Source organism: Aethalodelphis obliquidens, unplaced genomic scaffold, assembly GCF_003676395.1.
Source record: "Aethalodelphis obliquidens isolate GAN/ISIS:26980383/991018 unplaced genomic scaffold, ASM367639v1 scaffold41, whole genome shotgun sequence".
Classification (NCBI taxonomy): domain Eukaryota; kingdom Metazoa; phylum Chordata; class Mammalia; order Artiodactyla; family Delphinidae; genus Aethalodelphis; species Aethalodelphis obliquidens.
Window position 1 is genome coordinate 8249984 of NW_020837985.1, and position 19729 is coordinate 8269712.

The 19729-nt window shown below is 38.4% G+C and overlaps 1 long non-coding RNA gene across 1 annotated transcript; it reads left to right on the forward strand.

The window, feature by feature from the left end:
* Positions 1-1509: 1509 nt before the first annotated feature.
* On the forward strand, positions 1510-14780 carry LOC113633793 (uncharacterized). Its single transcript, XR_003438338.1, has 3 exons — positions 1510-1634; positions 7299-7302; positions 14770-14780. It is a non-coding gene; the product is annotated as an uncharacterized LOC113633793 (long non-coding RNA).
* The last annotated feature ends 4949 nt before the right edge of the window (positions 14781-19729 follow it).

Sequence of the window (19729 nt, forward strand, 5' to 3'; positions counted from 1 at the left end):
CTGGAAAAATGTCAATTTATGTTATATAGGGGGGACCATTAGGTAAAACTGTTGCTCGTGGTAAGTGGAAGATAGGAAGATGTACCTAATTTATTTTAGCACCAGGCAAATACATTTCAGAAAACAATGTTGATGCTGTAAATTGACTCTTGCTAGCTGCATTTTATCAGATATTATAAAAAGAGATGATTTCTGAAAAGTATAAGCTAGATTACAAACATAATTTAAAGGGAAAATAGAAGTACCAGGAATTGCGTGGTTAGAAATTAAAATGGTTTCTTACCAAATATGGCCTTAGAACAAAGAATCCTGCCACTGTGTTATGCTCTACAAAAAGCAAATCAATGGTGTGGCTGTAACATGTTTTATTAAGTCCTCTGAAGGGATTGATGTAATGTTCAGTAGATCTTTTTAGGTAGAAAAAGGAGCTTCTAGAAAGCTTGAGATCATGGTCCAGAGTCCCTTGATATTATAAGAATGAATGAGAGAGAGAGAGAGACAGAGAGAGAGACAGAGTGAGGTCGGGTGAGGGAGAGAGGGAATAAGAAGGATAAGAAGGAGGAGGGGGCTTCCCTGGTGGCGCAATGGTTGAGAGTCCGCCTGCCGATGCGGGGGACGTGGGCTCGTGCCCCGGTCCGGAAAGATCCCACATGAAGATTCTGTTCTGAATCTGCTTCTTTTTGGAACAACTCCAATGTTTCACTTATACAAATAGATAAAACAATAAAGTTATTTCCATTTCAGAAAGAAAAATCTCCTATACGTATTTGGTCCTTTGTGAATTGGGATTTCAGTGTTATAGAAGCCTGGAGATTAGGTACAGCTAGCAAAGCTACTTGAAATGAAACAAATGCTGAATGAGGTTCTCAAAAACCCCAGTTTATTAAATCAGTGTTCATGTCTACCTGTGTCCAGGTGTGATTTCTGATTGACCTTGGTCTCTGTTACAACAGTCTGTTTCATGTGTACAGCTTCTTCAGTTTACAAGGTCCTTTTCCTTATCTCTTCTTTCAACACAAACACCCTCTGTATAAGGAAGAAGGCCAGGAATTGCTTTTTTTTCCATATTTAGGTCAAGGAAGTGAGATTCAGAGAGGTTAAGTGACTTGTCAAGTCACACACTAAGTCGAATGATGGAGTGCTGAGGAGCGTTGAGAGAGGGTCAGTAAAGGCTCATAACTACTGTCTTTGTAATTTGTTTTATTTTCTCAGACTTCCCCCCAGTAGAATTATATACTCCCTCCTCTAATAAATATTGCACATACCTGTCAACCTAATATAGCGTTTGTTTACATGTGTCTTCTTGAGGGAAGACAGCATTTCAGTTCCATAGTGCTTATCTCAATATCTGGCATGCAGCAAGTTCTCAACAAATGTTTATTGAATTAATATGTGTCTCATATCCTGGAGGCCTTCAATGCAAAAGCAATTATGAAAAAGAAATGCAGGCTATACCTCAGAGATATTATGAGTTTGATTCCAAACCACCGTAATAAAGCAAATACCACAGTAAAGCAAGCCACACAATTTTTTGTTTTCCCAATGCATATACACCACACATAGTCTATTAAGTATGAAATAGCATTATGGCTAAAAATATATATACTTAATTGAAAATACTTCATTGCTAAAAAGTGCTGTCATCTGAGCCTTTAGCAGGTTGTAATCCTTGTGCTGGTGGAGGGTTTTGCCTCTGTTGGTGGCTTCTGGTTGCTCAGGATGGGGGTTGCTGAAGCTGGGATGGCTGTGGCAGTTTTTAAAAATAAGACAACAATGAAATTTGCTGCATCTCTTCACGAACTTGACTCTGTTCACGAATGATTTCTCTGTAGCATACAGTGCTCTTTGATAGGATTTTACCTATGGTAGATCTTCTTTCAAAATTAAAGTCGATCCTCTCAAACCTTGCTACTGCTTTATTAACTAAGTTCATGTAATATTCTAAATCCTTTGTTGTCATTTCAACACTCTTCACAGCATTTTCACCAGGAATAGATTTCATCTCAAGAAACCACTTTCTTTGCCTATTCATAAGAAATAACTCCTCATCCGCTCAAGTTTTATCCTGAGATTGCAGCAATTCAGTTACATCTTCGAGCTCCACTTCTCATTCTAGTTCTCTTGCTGTTTCTACCACATCTACAGCTCCTTCCTCCCCTGAAGTCTTAAACCCCTCAAAATCATCTATGAGGGTTGGAATCAACTTCTTCTAAACTCCTGTCAATATTAGTGTTTTGACTCCCTCTTCCCAAGAATCACAAATGTTCTTAATGGCATCTAAGATGGTGAATCCTTTCCAGAAGGTTTCAATTTACTCTGTCCAAATCCACCAGAGGAATCTTTGTAGCCATTGCCTTATGAAATGTATTTCTTCAATAATAAGACTTGAAAGTCAAAATAACTCTTTGATCTATGGGCTGTAGAATAGACTTTTCATTCTGAAAAGCATTGGATTGAACTTAGTCACCAGCTGCTTTAGCCCCTAACAAGAGGAAAAGCCTCTTTGAACATATGAAGCCATACGTTGACTTTTCCTCTCTAGCTATGAAAGTTCTAGATGACATCTTCATCCATTGTGAGGCTGCTTCATCTACACTGAAAATCTGTTGCTTAGCATAGCCATGTTCATTAATTACCTTCACTAGATCTTCTGGATAACTTGCTGCAGCTTCTACATCAGCACTTTCTGCTTCACCTTGCAGTTTTATGTTATGGAGATGGCTTCTTTCCTTAAAATTCATGAACCAACTTCTGCTGTAAGTGATAGAGATGGGACATAATCCAGGACTGTTTGGCTTCAGAGCAGGGGTTCTCTAAATAGTATTGATCATGGAGCTGATGATGGCGATGGCAGGGAAAATCATGTTACCTCTCTGGTAATATGGCTCTTCATGCAGACAGGGTCTCAGAGAAAATGAGCAGGTTGTTTTCAGTTTCCTTCAAGTTACACAGTCAGAAAGTCAAGAGAAAGAAAAAGTCAAGAAAAAGTCAAGGAAAAGAAAGTCAAGTTACACAGTCAGAAGTCATAAAACCAGTGGAGGTAGAGATCATGATAGAACTCAAATCTCTCCTTGCATCCTTAGACCTTCTTCTACAGCTTTCCTCTCAGAAGGATATGTCTGTGTCACACAGCCACTTGGATTGCTGGTCTGTTCATTCAGAAAAAAAAAAAAGGGGGGGGAAAGACATAAGCTGGCTAAGACTTAGGAGTCATGAACTAGGGGCTATGATTTCTAATCATTCACTGTTTGGTCTTAGGTCCCCCTCCCCTCCTTTCCTGGTGTGCTTTGGGGAATAGACTGAACAATTCCCACAGTGCCTTTCAGAACTAATATTATATTCTAAGTTTAGCTGAGTAAATATAGTTTGCTGAGAAAGAGTCTACAGCTTTGGATGGCAAAGAGCTTTATGACAGGAGATTTGAGGGAATTAAGAAATCAGCTGAGCATCATGGAGTGGGCCATGAATAGAAGAATACTGGCAGATCCTTTGAGACACTGTAAGTAGACCAGAAGCAGATTAAAGTTCTTCTAAAAGGATGTCAGCAAAAAAAGCAGTGGATGCGCCTAGAGCCTCTAAGGGACCTCCCTAAAGGTCTATAGGTAAGAGAAACAGTGCCAGATCCTAGAAGATGGAGACCTACTCTAGAGCAATTACTGTGCAAGAAAAATAGTGAAAGAGGGCCACATCAATACAATGAAGCAATGCTAGAGAACACTAAAATCAGGTGGAGACCTTCGTTCACCTGGAGTTATCAGTTATGAGGAACACATGAGACTTAGGGGAAACCCTCATGGTCTTTGCTGAACCTCCATCCCAGTAATGGTGATAGAACTTCAGGTTTGGAGGTGCTGTATTTTTCAGTTTATAACAGACTGGAACCACCACTTTACAACTTTGCCATCACTTGTTTGACGTGGGGGGTGACAGAACCTGAGAATGAATCTAATACAGAGGAAAGTTGGAGCAAAAAATCAAGCAAGACTTACAGCATTATTTGAGGTCCTGGATCTAGCCATTCCTGAAGGCATACTTCATCTTACAAGGGCTCCTCAATACCCCTAACTTCTTTTATGACTTAAGCCTTTGGGGTTAGTTGTCCTTCATTTGCAATCAGAAGAGTCCTAGTGCCTAGTATAAACTCATGATTTTATGTAAGTAGATATCCATACTTGTGTATATTGAAGAAGCCCCCAAAATTGTACTGCATAGTAATGAGCACTGTATTGCCAAGATCTGGATTTCTAAATACCATCATTCAACAAAGAGCCAGAGGTCCTTGCAGAAATGGCTTATTCCAGGTCTGAGACAGGAAAAGTACAAGGCAAGCCTGTGATATCTTGCGTCAGAAAGCAAGAAAGAACTCAAAGATCAGAGGACCGTGTCCAAAGAACACAGGGACAGAGGGAAGAGGCTCCCACTGGCCAATTTTTGGAAGTTTAAGCATCAAAAAGAATAATGGCTATAACTGATTGTAGTCATTAAGTTTTTAAAAAACCCATAAATCTATAATGACGACAAAGAGAGAGAGAGAGGAAAACAAAAGGGAAAGAACTCTTCTATAGGGAAGGATATCAGTTTGAATATGTAGAAGGAATTGCAGAATTAGGAAAAAACAGTCATTTTCATTGATTTAGACGCTGAATCAGAATTTACCAACAGAAGCCAAAACCATTACATGGAAAGTTGGAGGGGAACCAGATATTCCAAGATGCCAAAAGACTCCTGCTTTCAGAGTCTTCCCAAGAGCAGAAGGAAATGTTTACCATCTTAAACGTTGACCACCATCTTAACCAAACGGTCACACTTTGCCTCACTAACAGCAAGAAAACCCAACATTATTTTTCTCCTTTTGTGATATAAATATCCTTGTCAAAAATGTTTATCTTGAATCTCATCAAGCCTTTTATAACTAATGTTCAATTTACAGAAAATGTAGGAGGCAGGAAAAACAATGTTTAGTGATGCCAGACGGAAACACTTTGATAAACACAGATGTGTAATATTCTCCAAGATCACTGGCATGGACTCTTCCATAAGGCAATATTAATTGGGAAAAAAAAAGAGAAAAAAAGAAGGTTGGTAGGTTTGTTTTAGATCAAAGAGATGGAAGAAATGTAATAACCAGTAGAGACACATACAATCTGATAGAGTATTGATGAAAATAAATTAAAAAGCTATAGAAAGATTCTGAGGACAATTGAGGAATTATGAATAAGAGCTGTCTATTAGATGGCAATTATGAAATAATAGTTTATTTGTGTGGTAGCATATGGCTTAATAGAAGAGTGCCTTTTATTCTTATCAGAGGCAAGCTGAAGTGCTCTGAGAGGAAAGGTCATGATATCTGCTGCATACTTACATACGGATCAGGAAAATATACATATACGTGAAAACAGAGAGAGAGAAGAACCATGATGAAATCTTAACAATTGTTGACAGTTGTTAGAAGATATACAAGTGTTCATTGTGCCAGTCCTGGTGTTGGCAAGCTGTCTCAGTAAAAGGTAAATACTACCTTGTAGATAGTATTTAAAGGTAAATACTACCCTTTACATGAAAGAGTGAATACAGTAAATAGTAGACATTTTTCTGCTTTGGGGGTCCATAGATCTCAGCTCCTCAGAGCTGCCCTTGTAGTGCCGAAGCAGCTGTAGACAACACGAAGAGAAGTGGGCATTTGGATTTAGCCCTCAGACGTAGTTTGCCAATCCTTGTGTTACTCTAACTTTGTATGTGGTTGTAAATTCTCATCATATAAAGTTAGGAGAAAAAAGGAAGTCCTGATGTCCATACCATAATACTCATCAAGTTTGAAGTTTGCAATACACACAATAGAATAGTGATGGACGGTGGTTGGGAGGAAGGTACCTTGTGGTCTCTGCTAAGGGCCTTGAGCTTTGGGTGTAGGTAAAGGAGAGCCAGTGAGAACATTCTCTACTCTCCTTCCAACTGCTTGTTTTCAGAGCTTGAGCTCCAAATCACGGTGTGTTTTCACATTTGATCCTTTCTGATTTTCCTTGGCTTTTTTATCTGTTATCGTTATTTCCTACTTGCCTCCAGATGCTTCTTATATTATGGAATAAGACTCAGAAGTACCCAGACTTTCTCAAGTCTCTGCCTTTCTTCATTTCCCCACTTAGTGACTGTGTAAAACGAAAGGAAAAGCTTTGACAATCTGTGAACTCGTTGTAGGAGATTACTTCACTCCTAAAGACCTTATCTCAATGTTTCCTCCTTCAGCAAGACTTAACTACTTTGGCAGCTGGGGACTTTGGGACTTCCTCCTGCCTGCTGTGAACCACAAATAGACATGGAGCTATTAAGAGAGTTCATTGGTTTGGAAGAGAGCACTCCAAGGTCTCAGATAAATGGACAGGAAGTGCTGAAATTCTCTCCCTTCAGGATCAATCAGCTCTTAGGTAGCATCTTATCCAAGTAAGCATGGCAAAGAGAGTTTGAGGTTCTTCTGTTTAGTAAAGATGCTGTTTTCAAAGATCTCCATGCACCTCTGCTTGGGCAATGACTTCACGCGTGCTCTCTCTGGAGTAAGACAGTCTTATCAGACAGATAGCCTCTTGGAAAGAGTCAGTTGGTCACATCTGGCAATTAGGCTGAAGATAAGCTATTCATCTCTTTTGCATTTGCAGATAAAGTCATGCTTCTCTTTCAAAGGGTTAACTCTTCAGGTAGATGACCTTTCTGACAACACGGCTTTGGCGTTTGCACTGGACTGGAAATTGAGAGACTAGAGATCTATCCATGGCTAAACAGCTTACCATTCACTGACCTTGGTAAGTCACTCCTCTTTCCTGAGCTGAGATTATTTCAGTAGGATCAGGCGGGTAGACCTGATGACTTCCAGTTCACACAGTATCTACTGTGACAGGTACTTCATACTTTTTTTTTATAAAAAAAAAGAATCCACGTATAAGTGGATCATGCAGTGCAAACCTGTGTTGTCCAGGGTCAACTATATACGTGTATATATTCAAAAGCATTGAGAGGAGGGATTCAAACAGATATCTGTACACCAATGTTCATAGCACCATTATTCACAAAGGCAAAGGTGGAAAAACGCAAGTGATGATCAACGAATTAATGGGTAAACAAATTGTGTTACATGCAGACTATGGAATATTATTCATTCATAAACTGGAATGGAAATTTTATATAGGCTGCAACACAGATGAACCTTGAGAACATATGCTAGGTGAAATAAGCCAGACACAAAAGGCCAAATACTATAGGACTCTGCTTATATGAGGTGCCTAGAATAGGCAAACCCAGAGAGACAGAAAAGTAGAATAGAGGTTACCAGGGGCTGGAAGGAGTGAAGAATGCGGAGTTATTATTTAATGAGAACAGAGTTTCAGTTTGGGATGATGAAAACCTTTGGGTGTAGGTAGTGGCGATGATTTTACAATATTGTGAATGTACTTAATGCTACTAAACCATACACTTACAAATGGTTAAAGTGATAAATATTATGCTGTATATATTTTACCACAATAAAAAAAAGGAGGAGAAAATACCTTAGGAGAAAGAATGCTATTATTAGCCTACCGTCGGATGCTACGCCCACTCCTTGGCTGGGGATACGTGTTGCAGGGTGGGGATCAGGGCAGGGGAGCAAAGTACAACCTGACTGTGGATCCCGTTTGGACTGCCACATTGGGGAAGGATTATTGCCCCGAAGAAAACTCAGGAGGGGATATAGGAAGCTGAAGCAAATGATGTTCACTGCAGAGGTATCTGAAGGGACATGAATTCTCTATATCCACAAACTATTAATCTCTCAAATTCTCATCTGTATAACAAAAGAATGATTTGTCTGGCTCCAGCAAACGTAATTTGTAACGGCTGCTCTAAAGATTTCTTTCATTCCTAGCAATTTAACACACATCTCAAGTAATTCACTTAAGCATCAAAGACTTCTTACAGAAGGGATCAAAATGGTTGTCCCAAACAGGAGTGATTTATGAATAATCATACTTGAATTTGTTTATTTGAAGCAGATAATATCCAGTACACGTCAGACCTCACAACACCTCTCATGTCTTATACTTCACCCAACTCACTCATTAGTGGTAACTGTCTGGTCCATGTAGATATTTAAATTGAAACCCTGGGCTTCCAGTGAGTTGGCAAGTATGTGTGAGAAAGACTATATTGGCTTAATCAGCTTTGATTCCAAAAGAAGGGTAATGTGACCACTCTAGCTCCAGATAACCTGATGAATTGAACACACCTGCAGGCAAGTCTGCATCTTCAAATCATTGGAGGAGAGAGTGAGGCAGGCAGAAAGATGTCCCAAGGACCATTCCCTGCACTGCCTCTCTTTCTGTAACACTCTTCCAGATCTTCTTTTAGCTTTTATATATTATATATTTATTTGTTTACTGTCTGTTTCCTCATTTACCATGTGCCTGGAATGAGGAAAAGAGCTTTGTTTAGTTCACCGCCTTACTTAAAGCACCTAATACAGTGTGGTCACATTTTACTAGCAGAAAGTAGGCAGACTATACCTATTAGGTGAAAGAATAAATGCAAATTCATATTCTTAAAGGTCAACTTTCTTAAGTTCCTCCAGCCCTCCCTCTCTCACAAAAATAAAAAATATGCCTGACTCAGAGGTTGTCGTATAGCAATACCTACCTACTACCTTCTATCCTAGGAAATATGCAGAGGCTATAATAAAAGATACTATGTTTGTTCATTTGCTTGTCTTCTCACTGGATTCTCAACTCCTCAAAAATAGGGACTGTGCAAACCATTCATTGAACAGTTATGGAATGAATGAAAGAAAGCATGATTTGGGAAGTGAAATTTAACCAAGAGTAAACACTAGCAAGTGAACTTAAGGTAGAATGTAAGGCTTTTCTTCTCTTACTATCAGTCGAATTCAAGACAGTATATTTGTTCTGATTTGTTGCCCTAGTTATTTAAGCTTCTTGCTTCTAGCAGAGAATATCTAGATTAAAAGATAAAGGTTGAGATAAAGGTGGATTGTAGAAGGCTAAAAATATCTGTTATTGTCTTTTGAACAGTGTCAGTATAGTAGGATCTAAATTAATCCTGGATTACTAATATTTCATGGTACATCATATGAGAGACAAATCAAAGGCCATAGTAAAATTTTTTATCTTTATAAACTAGCTCCCAAGGGTCAAGTAAGTTCAAGAATGTATGAATACAAAAATCTGAACACATTTTAGAAAACTATACATTGAGAAAGTTAATTTTTGTTAATTGTCACAATAATAAATTTAGAATTTAGAAAATATGAATTTAGAAAACATGGCTAATAAATATATGTATTTTTCTATATGTACATATCACCATATACTTATATGTGTATATATGTGTACATTAATATTTTGTGTATTTAATTTTACACATGGTATTTTCTGCCATTTAATTATTCTTTAAAATTTCAATAGCTGTTTATTATTTCAATAGTTGGATCATTTACTTATTCAATCCCTTATTGTAGAGCACTTATGTACTGATGGCAAAAAATGGCAACACTTCTCTGTAACCCTGCAATGCTACTTTGAAAGTCCTTCAATAAAAAGGTGAAATCTGGGCTTCCCTGGTGGCGCAGTGGTTGAGAGTCTGCCTGCCGATGCCGGGGACACGGGTTCGTGCCCCTGTCCGGGAAGATCCCACATGCCGCGGAGCGGCTGGGCCCGTGAGCCATGGCCGCTGAGCCTGCACGTCCGGAGCCTGTGCCCCGCACAGGAGAGGCCACAACAGTGAGAGGCCCGCGTACCGCAAAAAAAAAAAAAAAAAAGGTGAAATCTGTTTCCCCATAGGTCTCAATGTCTTGCTTTGACCAACAGAATGTAGTGGAAGTGAGTGTGTTCTCTCTGAGCCTGCATATTCAGAGGGTTTGCCACCTTCCACTCCTTTCCTTGGAACCCTGACAAGCCTGGGATAAGCTTCTGATGACAGTTACATGGAAATCATGAGAAACATGGGCCCAGTTCCCGGATTCCCCCAGCTGACAGCCAGCTAATATTCAGAGGCAGAGATGCCCAACTAATGCCAGTTGACCACAGATGAATGAGCCAGCCCAGCCAAATAGAGGAGTTAACAACCAGCAGACCCATGAACAATGTTTTGTAATCATCATTTATTTATATGACTTCCATTTTGTTTCATTCTAATTTTTCTCATGGGAGTAGGACTATTTTTTCTTATTGTGGTAAAATATACATGATGTAAAATTTTACCTTTTTAACTGTAAAATTCAGTGGCATTAAGTATATTCACAATGTTATGCAATGTTCACAGTATTTCCAGAAATTTTCATCTCAAACAGAAACTCTATACCTATTAAGCAATAACTCCTGATTCTCTCTACCCCTAGCCTTGGTAATCTCTTTTCCTCTTCCTGTTTCTATGAAGTTGCCTCCTTTAGATACTTTATATAAGTGTAATCATGCAATATTTGGCCTTTTGCTTCCAGCTTATTTCACTTAGCATAATGTTTCCAAGATTCACCCATGTAACAAGTATTGAAACTTCATTCCTTTTTTTAGCTGAATAATAAGTATTCATATACATACATTTTGTTTATCTATTCATTTGTTGTTTTTTTTTTTTTGCGGTACACGGGCCTCTCACTGTTGTGGTCTCTCCCGCTGCGGAGCACAGGCTCCGGACGCGCAGGCTCAGCGGCCATGGCTCACGGGCCCAGCCGCTCCGCAGCATGTGGGACCTTCCCGGACTGGGGCACGAACCCACGTCCCCTGCATCGGCAGGCGGACTCTCAACCACTGCGCCACCAGGGAAGCTCTATCTATTCATTTGTTGATGGACACTTAGGTTGTTTCCACCTTTTGGCTATTGTGAATAATGCTGCTATGAACACTGGTGTATAAGTACCTGGCGGAGTGCCTGTGTTCAACTCTTTTGGGTATATACCTAAAAGTAGAATTGCTGAGTCAAATGGTAATTCTATGTTTAACATTTTGAGGAACTACCAAACTGCTTTCCATAGTGGTTACACCATTTGACATTTTCACCAGAAATTCACAAAAGATCTTATTTCTCTACATCTTTGTCATATTTCTTATTTTCCGTTTTTTTTAAAAATAATAACAATCCTGTGAGTGTGAAGTGGTATCTCGCAGTTTTGATTTGCATTTTCTTAATGACTAATGCATCTTTTTATGTATTTATTGACCATTTGTATATCTTTGGAGAAACGTCTGTTCAAGTCCTTTGCCCACTTTTAAGTTTGGTTATCTTTTTGCTATTGAGTTGTAGGAATTTTTTATGTATTCTGGATATTAATCTCTTTTTAGATAATACTTACAAATATTTTTTCCCATTTTGTAGCTTGTCTTCTTTGTCATGATAGTGTCTTTTGATGCTCAAATTTTTTTTGAATTTGGATGAATCCAATATATTGAATTTTTATTGTGTGTAGTTTTGTGTCATAGTTAAGAGACTATTCCAAATCTAAGGTCATGAATATTTTATTGCTTTTATTTCCTATATTTCCTTCTAAGAGTATTATAGTTTCAGCTTTAAATTTAGGTGTGTGACTCTTCCAAACTATTTTCGCAAGGTGTGTATTCCTTGCTGTGTGTCGTCACTGAAGTCTCTGCCCCATCATCTCTGTTATCAGCCAGTGACCTGAAAAATATTTCCTGAGGTGTCTGGCTCTAAAAAGGGAAAGAAAATAAGAAGAGGTCCTGTCTCTTCAGGTCTCCTGATAGGTGCTGCTGAGGGATGTTACATATGCTGAAAAGCCGAAACCAAGGTAAGCATCTGCACAGGTCTCTTTGGGCGCTGCCAGACCAACCTAAACACACAGCCCTACAATTTTGGAGGACAAAGTTCCACTGCCTGCCACTCCAGCATATGAAATGCTATTCCCATACTGAGGAATGAGAAATGTAGTTGGTTCTAGGGTGTCACTCCTCATGAAAGATCAGCAGCCTCTTCCTTTATTGAGCACTGTCTTGGTTGTGATAAGCGTCAGATCAGGTTCCAGAGTTCTAATACAGCTGATTCCAATGACTCTTTTCAGCTCTATGGCTGATTTGGTGGAAGGACCAACTCCTCCTCCATAGGAGACATTTTTACTTTGCCATTGTGTATCATCATTCCTCTCTGGTTTTTTATTATTTTATTTTATTTTATTTTTTAAAACTTATTTATTTTTGCTGTGTTGGGTCTTCGTTTCTGTGCGAGGGCTTTCTCTATTTGTGGCAAGCGGGGGCCGCTCTTCATCGCAGTGCGCGGGCCTCTCACTGTCGCGGCCTCTCTTGCTGCGGAGCGCAGGCTCCAGACGCGCATGCTCAGTAGTTGTGGCTCTCGGGCCTAGTTGCTCCGCGGCATGTGGGATCCTCCCAGACCAGGGCTCGAACCCGTGTACCCTGCATTAGCAGGCAGATTCTCAACCACTGCGCCACCAGGGAAGGCCCGCTCTCATTTTTTAAATTAAACATCTTATTTTGAGAAAATTGTTGATTCGCATGCAGTTGAAAGAAATAATGCAGGTAAATCCCATGTATTCTTGACCTACATCACCTTTTTGAAAACTTTCCCCTTGTACCTGTCATGCTAGGCTTTTTAAAAATCCCTAATCTCATTAGTTCTTGGTAGATACAAGCTCGTATCTACCTGTTGAAGCTCTGTGCTTGCCTCACATCCTAACTCAAGATCCAACTGTAAGAAAATACTGTCCATTCTCAGTATCCTTACATATATATTTTTTAACCTATCTACACTGGTGTTTTCCAACTTTGCAAAATTAATAACACTTTTATGTAAACCTCTCCTAATAAACCATGAATCCAGAGAGTGCCAACCATTTACTACTAGTGCAAATGTAGAATTTTGCAAATAGCAGGCTCTCAACACATATTGGATAAATTAAATTCATTACCAAATCATGATAACTGCACATGACTACTAGATATGCTGACAGTTCCTTTTAAACTGGAGTGCATTCACCTCCATGATAGAAGCCAAGTGCTTCTAACCTTTGTAAACACTGTGCATAACACTGGGCTATACAATAAACATTTATTAATCAATTTGGGGGCCTTAGAATATTCTTTAATTTAAATTAGTATTCTGATCAAAAGAAAAAACAGAAAGATTGAGGAAAAGGAAAGAAAGAAGGAATAACAAAAAATGAAGACTTCTAGGCCTATCTAGTAAGAAAATATCTAGCAATCTCAGGTATTTTTTGCAGCAAAGAAAGGGAATGTTAGAGCATATTCAGTTTTGAGAAAAGGCTCACAAAAAAACATAGGTATGTTGGAATTCATATGAACAGAAAAGTGATGGAGAGAGACTATGAAAATGACACACTTGTCCTCCTGTGCTGCTCCTTATCTGATGATCTGAGGTTGAGGGAACCAAGGACAACAAAGGAAATTAGGTCTTCCACAATTTTCATTAAATGCTCAAGGAGTCTGGCTACTGCTGAGCTGAGCATTTCAAGGGCTTTGGAAAAGGATAGTGTGGTTACTTATTGCACCACCTTCATTTTGCTGAAGGAAATAAGAAGTAGCTCTGAGGCTAATAATAATAGAAATGGCATCCGAAGCAGCAGAGCACAGTGGCACTTCCTAAAGGCAGTATAAATAATTCAGCATCTCTACAGGCAAACCACTAAGAATATAGGAAAAAGAGTTGCAAACTGCTGATGCCCTTTCAACTCAGTTCTGCCCGTATTCCTTAAAGGGAAAGGGAGTTGGGGTGCCAGTTATAAAGTCTTGGAGTTGGAAAGAACATTTGTTTGCTCATTGATTTATTCATTTATTCAGTCGTTACTGAGTACTTATCATCAGAGACCAGTCATTATGCGCCGGCTAGGAGCTTTGATATCATCTATTCCTACTTCTTCGTTCTTTGGATGAAGAACCATCCTAACTGTGAACCCAGACGTGAAGTGCTATGAACAATCTGACAAGCTGGTTTGTCCAAACCTAGAACTACAACCTAGTTTTCCAGTGCCCCAGTGAATATGTTTTTAATTAACTCCACTTTATTTTTTTCAAATGTGGCTTGTGAATTACTTTATGAAAGATTTTATTTTCTTGACCATATTAAGCACTAAAATAAATAAATAAATAAATAGACCTCTCCAAGGTGCTCCTTCTGAAAATGACTTCATGGCTGTTTTATCTATTTGAAACATTTAGTTTCTTTGGCCTTTATGTCCAACTCTGGATTCACCTCTTACCTGATGCCTGTCCCTTCTCTGTTACCTGTGCTTTATCTTCTCTAACTTTCTGACCTCTAGATTTCTTTCTCTAGGCTCAGCCCTCTGACCCTCTTTGGCATCTCTATACACACTCTAAATATATCCATCCAAGCAGCATCTTTAAAGAACATCAATATTCAGATGTTTCCTAAATTTATATATTTTAATTGTCAGGGTTATCTAGAGAAACAGGATCAATGGGGTATAGACAGATAGATAAAAGGAGTTATTATAAGGAATTGGCTCACAAAATTTTAGAGACCAAGAAGTTGCATGCTGTACTGTTTGCAAACTAGAGACCCAGGAAAGCCAGTGATGTGGTTCCAGTCCAAGTCCAAAGGTCTTTTAACTAGAGAGTTGATGGTGTAAGTTCTAGTCTGAGAGCAGAAGACCAAGACCAATGTCCAGATCAGGTAATCAGAAACAGAATTCTCCATTCTCCACCTGTTTTAAATGGTTCAGGCTCTCAGTGGATAAATGAATGTTGTTCACTCACATTGGGGAGGGTGATTTCCTTCAGTCAATCTACAGAGTCAAATGCTAATCTCATCTAGAAACACCCTCACAGACACACCTAAAAATATATTTAGTCAAATATCTTGGCATTCCTTGACCAGGTCAAGTTGACACTGTCCCTTCAGGGGAAATGGCCAAGATGGCAGAATAAGAAGACCCTGATCTCACCTCTCCCATAGGCATACCAAAATTACAACAGTTTACAGAGCAACTATCCATGAGAATGACCTGAAGACTAGCAGAAAAGATTTTCCAAAACTATAGATATAAAGTAGGAATCACAATGAGATGGCCCGGAGGGGCAGAGATGCAGCATAGTCAAGACAAATACTCCTGAGTGGTGATCTACAAAAGGGAGGATAATTAAAATTGCATAGGTTCTCCCCAAGAAGCGAGGGGTCCAAGCCCCACATTGGGCTCCCCAGCCTGGAGGGCCCTGCACTGGGAAGATGAGCTCCCAGAACACTTGGCTTTGAAGGCCAGTGCAGCTTACTTTCAGGAGAGCCAGAGGGCTGTAGGAAATAGAGACTCCACTCTTAAAGGGTGCACACAAAATCTCACACACTCCAAGACCCAGGGCAGAAAGAGTAATTTGAAAGGAGCCTTGGTCAGACCCACTTGCTGATCATGGAGAGCTGCCCAGAGGGGCAGGAGGCAACTGGGACTCACCCTGCAGATATAAACACTGGCAGAAGCCATTTTTAAGAGCTTGTTCTACCATGAGGACATTGGTGCTAGAAACCACCATCCCTTTAGCTTATTAGCACTGGGACCTGGCCCTACCCATCAGCCTGTTGGCATCTGTCACAGGATGCCCCAGGCCAAGCAGCTAACCAGACAGGGAAACAGCCCTACCCACCAGCAGGCTGGCTACCATAGCAAACTCTCAGAAAGAGAAATTAAGAAAGCAATCCCATTTACAATTGAGTCCCAAATAATTAAATACCTGGGAACCAACAAGTAAAAGACCCATACTCAGAAAAGTATGGGACATTGATGAAAGAAACTGAAGGTAACAGAAACAAATGAAAAGATGTTTTGTGCTCATTGACTGGAAAAATTAATATTGTTAAAGTGATCATACTACCCAAGGCAATCTACAGATTCAATGCAATCCCTATCAAAAGACTAATGGCATTTTTCACAGAGCTAGACCAAATAATTCTAAAATTTGTACAGAAACACAAAGCATCCCGAATGGCTGAAGACATCTTGAGAAAGAAGAACAAAGGTGGAGATATCATGCTCCCTGATTTCAAACTGTACTACAAAGCCACAGTAATCCAAACAGTATAGTGCTGGCACAAAAACAGAAACATAGATCAATGGCACAGAATAGAGAGCCCAGAAATGAACCCACACTTATATGAGTGATTAATCTACAAAAAATGGAGGCAAGGATATTCAAAGGGGAAAAGAGAGCTTCTTCATTAATGGTATTGGGAAAATTGGACAACTACATGCAAAAGAATCAATCTGGACCACTTTTTAACACCATATGCAAAAATAAACAAAAAATGGATTAAAGACTTAAATGTAAGACCTGAAACCATAAAACTTCTAGGAGAAAACAGAGGCAGTAATCTCTTTGACCTCAGTCTTAGCAATATTTTTTTGTATACGTCCTCTCAGGCAAGGGAAACTAAAGCAAAAATAAATGGGGCTATATCAAACTGAACATCTTTTGTAGAGTGGAGGAAACTATCAACAAAAAGAAAAAACTGCCTACTGAATGGGAGAAGTAATTTGCAAATGATAATTACTGATAAGGGGTTAGTATCGAAAGTATAGAAAGAACTCATACAACACGTCATCAAGAAAACCAAACAACCCAATTTAAAAATGGGCAGAGGACCGGAATAGATATTTTTTCAAAGAAGACATATAGGGAAACTCAACATCACTAATCATCAGGGAAATGCAAATCAAAATCACAATGAGATATCACTTCACACATGTCAGAATGGTTATTATCAAAAAGACAACAAACAATAAATGCTGGAGAGGGTGTGGAGAAAAGGGAATCCACATGCACTGTTGGTGGGAATGTAAATTGGTGCAGCCATTATGGAAAACAGTATTGAGATTCCTCAAATAATTAAAAATAGTACTACCGTATGATCCAGCAATTCTATTTTGGGTATTTATCTGAAGAAAATGAAAACACTACTTAGAAAATATATATGCACCCCTATGTTCATTGAAGCATTATTTACAATAGCCAAGATATAGAAGCAACCTAAGTGCCCATCAATAGATGAATGGATAAAAAGATATAGTGTATATATAACAAAATACTCATCTACACAAAAGAATGAAATCTTGCCATTTGTGAAAACATGGATGGACCTAGAGGGTATGCTGCAAAGTGAAATAAATTAGACAAAGAAAGATAAATACTGCATGATTTCAGTTATATGTGGAATCCATAAAACCAAATGACCAAATATAACATAACAGAAACAGAATCAGATGCAGAGAACAAACAGGTGGTTGCCAGACAGGAGGGTGTCAGGGGAGGAGAGATATAGGCGAGGGAGATTAAGTGGTACACACTTCTAGTCACAGAATAAATGTCATGCATATGCAATGTACAGTGTGGTGAACATAGTCAATAATTATGAAACATCTTTGTATGGTGACAGATGGTAACCAGACTTATTGTGATCATTTTGAAATTATAGAAATATCAAATCACTATGTTGTGTACCAGGAACTAACATAGTGTTGTAGGTCAGTTATAGTTCAAAACGAACAAACAAACTCACAGAAAAAGAGATCAAATTTGTGAATACCAGAGGCGGGGGTTGGGTGAGGTGGAGGAGGGATAATTGGATGAAACTAGTCCGAAGGTACAAACTTCCAGTTATAAGACAAACAAGTACTAGGGATGTAATGTACAACATGATAGATATACTTAAGACTGCTGTGTGTTATATATGAAAGTTGTTAAGAGGGTAAATCCTAAGTGTTCTCATCACAAGGAAAAAAATTTTTTTTCTATTTCTTTTATTTTGTATCTATATGAGATGACGGATGTTCACTAAACCTATTGCGGTAGTTATTTCATGATGTATGTAAGTCAAAGCTTTATACTGTGTACCTTAAACTTATACGATGCTGTATGTCAATTATATCTAAATAAAACTGGAGGAAAAAAAGAAAGCTGAAAACAAACTATCACATATACTCCTCTCTGACCTCTCCCTTTAATTTACACTGATATCAGATTATTTCTCTGATATTCCTACAGTGACGTCCAACTAGCATCATAACCTTAACATGTTTAAAATAAACTCTGTGCATGTCCCTGTCTGCATCCCCCATGCGTACAACTCATATCTGTTCCTCCTGTGACCCTCCCCCCATCTCAGGAAAACACTTGCTCAGGTAAAACACTTTTAGTAATTAACTACTCTCATCTCTTCATTCTCCACATTCAATCCATCATCAAATTTTCTTGGCTCTAACTTCAGAATATACGTGGAATCCAAACACCTCTCTCCATCTCTACCATTGCCACTCTGAAACCACCATCTTGTTTCATCTGAATTATTGCAGCAACCTCCCAAGTGGTTTTTCTGCATCTCCTTTTGCTTCACTCCAATCTACTCTCCACATAGCAGCCTAAATCACTCCTCTGCTCAAAATGCTCCAGTGGCTACCCACCACACTCAGACTAATAACCGAAGCCCTAACTGTGGATTAAGTGACCCGTCATTACCTGGACCCCTCTTTCAGGTCACATCTCTGTACCTTCTCCAACTGAGAATCCAATTGAGCAGTAGAGTTGACATAAAACGTTATGTTAGTTTCAGGTGCACAACATAGTGATTCAACATTTAAATACATTAAGAAATAAGCACCATGATAAGTCTAGTAACTGTGTCATCACACATAATTATTACAGTATCAAAACTATATTTCTTATGCTGCATAATACATCCTTGTGATTTATTTATTTCATAACTGGAAGTTTATACCCCTTAATCTTCTTCACTCATCTTGTCCAACCTCCTACCTTCCTCCCCTCTGACAAACACACAAACGTTCTCATATCTATGAGTCTGTTCTGTTTTGTTTGTTTTCTTTTGTTTTTAGATTCCACATATATTTGTCTTTCTCTGTTTGACTTATTTCACTTATATAATATATATAATAGTATATATATATATATTCCATTGTGTATACATATATCTATATATCTTTTTTAATCCATCTATGGATAAACACTTAAGTTACTTCCATATTGTGACTATGGTAAATAATGCAATGAATATAAAGGTGTGTATATTTATTTATTTATTTATTTATTTATTTATTTTTTCTAATCAGTGTTTTTTTTCCCCTTTGGCTAAATACCCAGAATTTCTGGATCACATGGTATTTCTATTTTCAATTTTTTGAGAAACCTCCATATTGTTTTCTATAGTGGCTTCACCAAGTTACATTTCCCTTATTTTAATATTATTATCAAAAATAAGAAAAAAAAAGGCAAGGATAAATGGATTACCACTTTTGGTAAATAGGTCCTGGAAATTTTCTGCCAAAGACATGAAATAGACATAGAGTTATACCTATTTGAAAGCATGATAACTAAATTATTATTATTATTATTTATAGGCAATGAGATGAGCGAACTCAAGTCATCTGAAAACTATTAGAACCAATGAAACATTCAAGGCAGTGGCTTTATGAAGAATAGAAATGCCCAAAGTTTTCCTACACTACAGCTACAACCAGATAGAAATTTCTATGAATAAAACCACATTCTCATAACACTAACATTGATTTAAAGGAATGCGTGGTAATATACTTAAAAAATATTCAGGACTTATATGCAGAAATTTTCAAAGGGGAAATATAGCTTGAGTAAATGCCATAAAAAAGCTATATCGTTGAAAGGAAAGACTCATTATTGACATAATAGCAGATCTTTCTTAGTTAGTATACTCATTGATGCGTTTTAGGTAATGA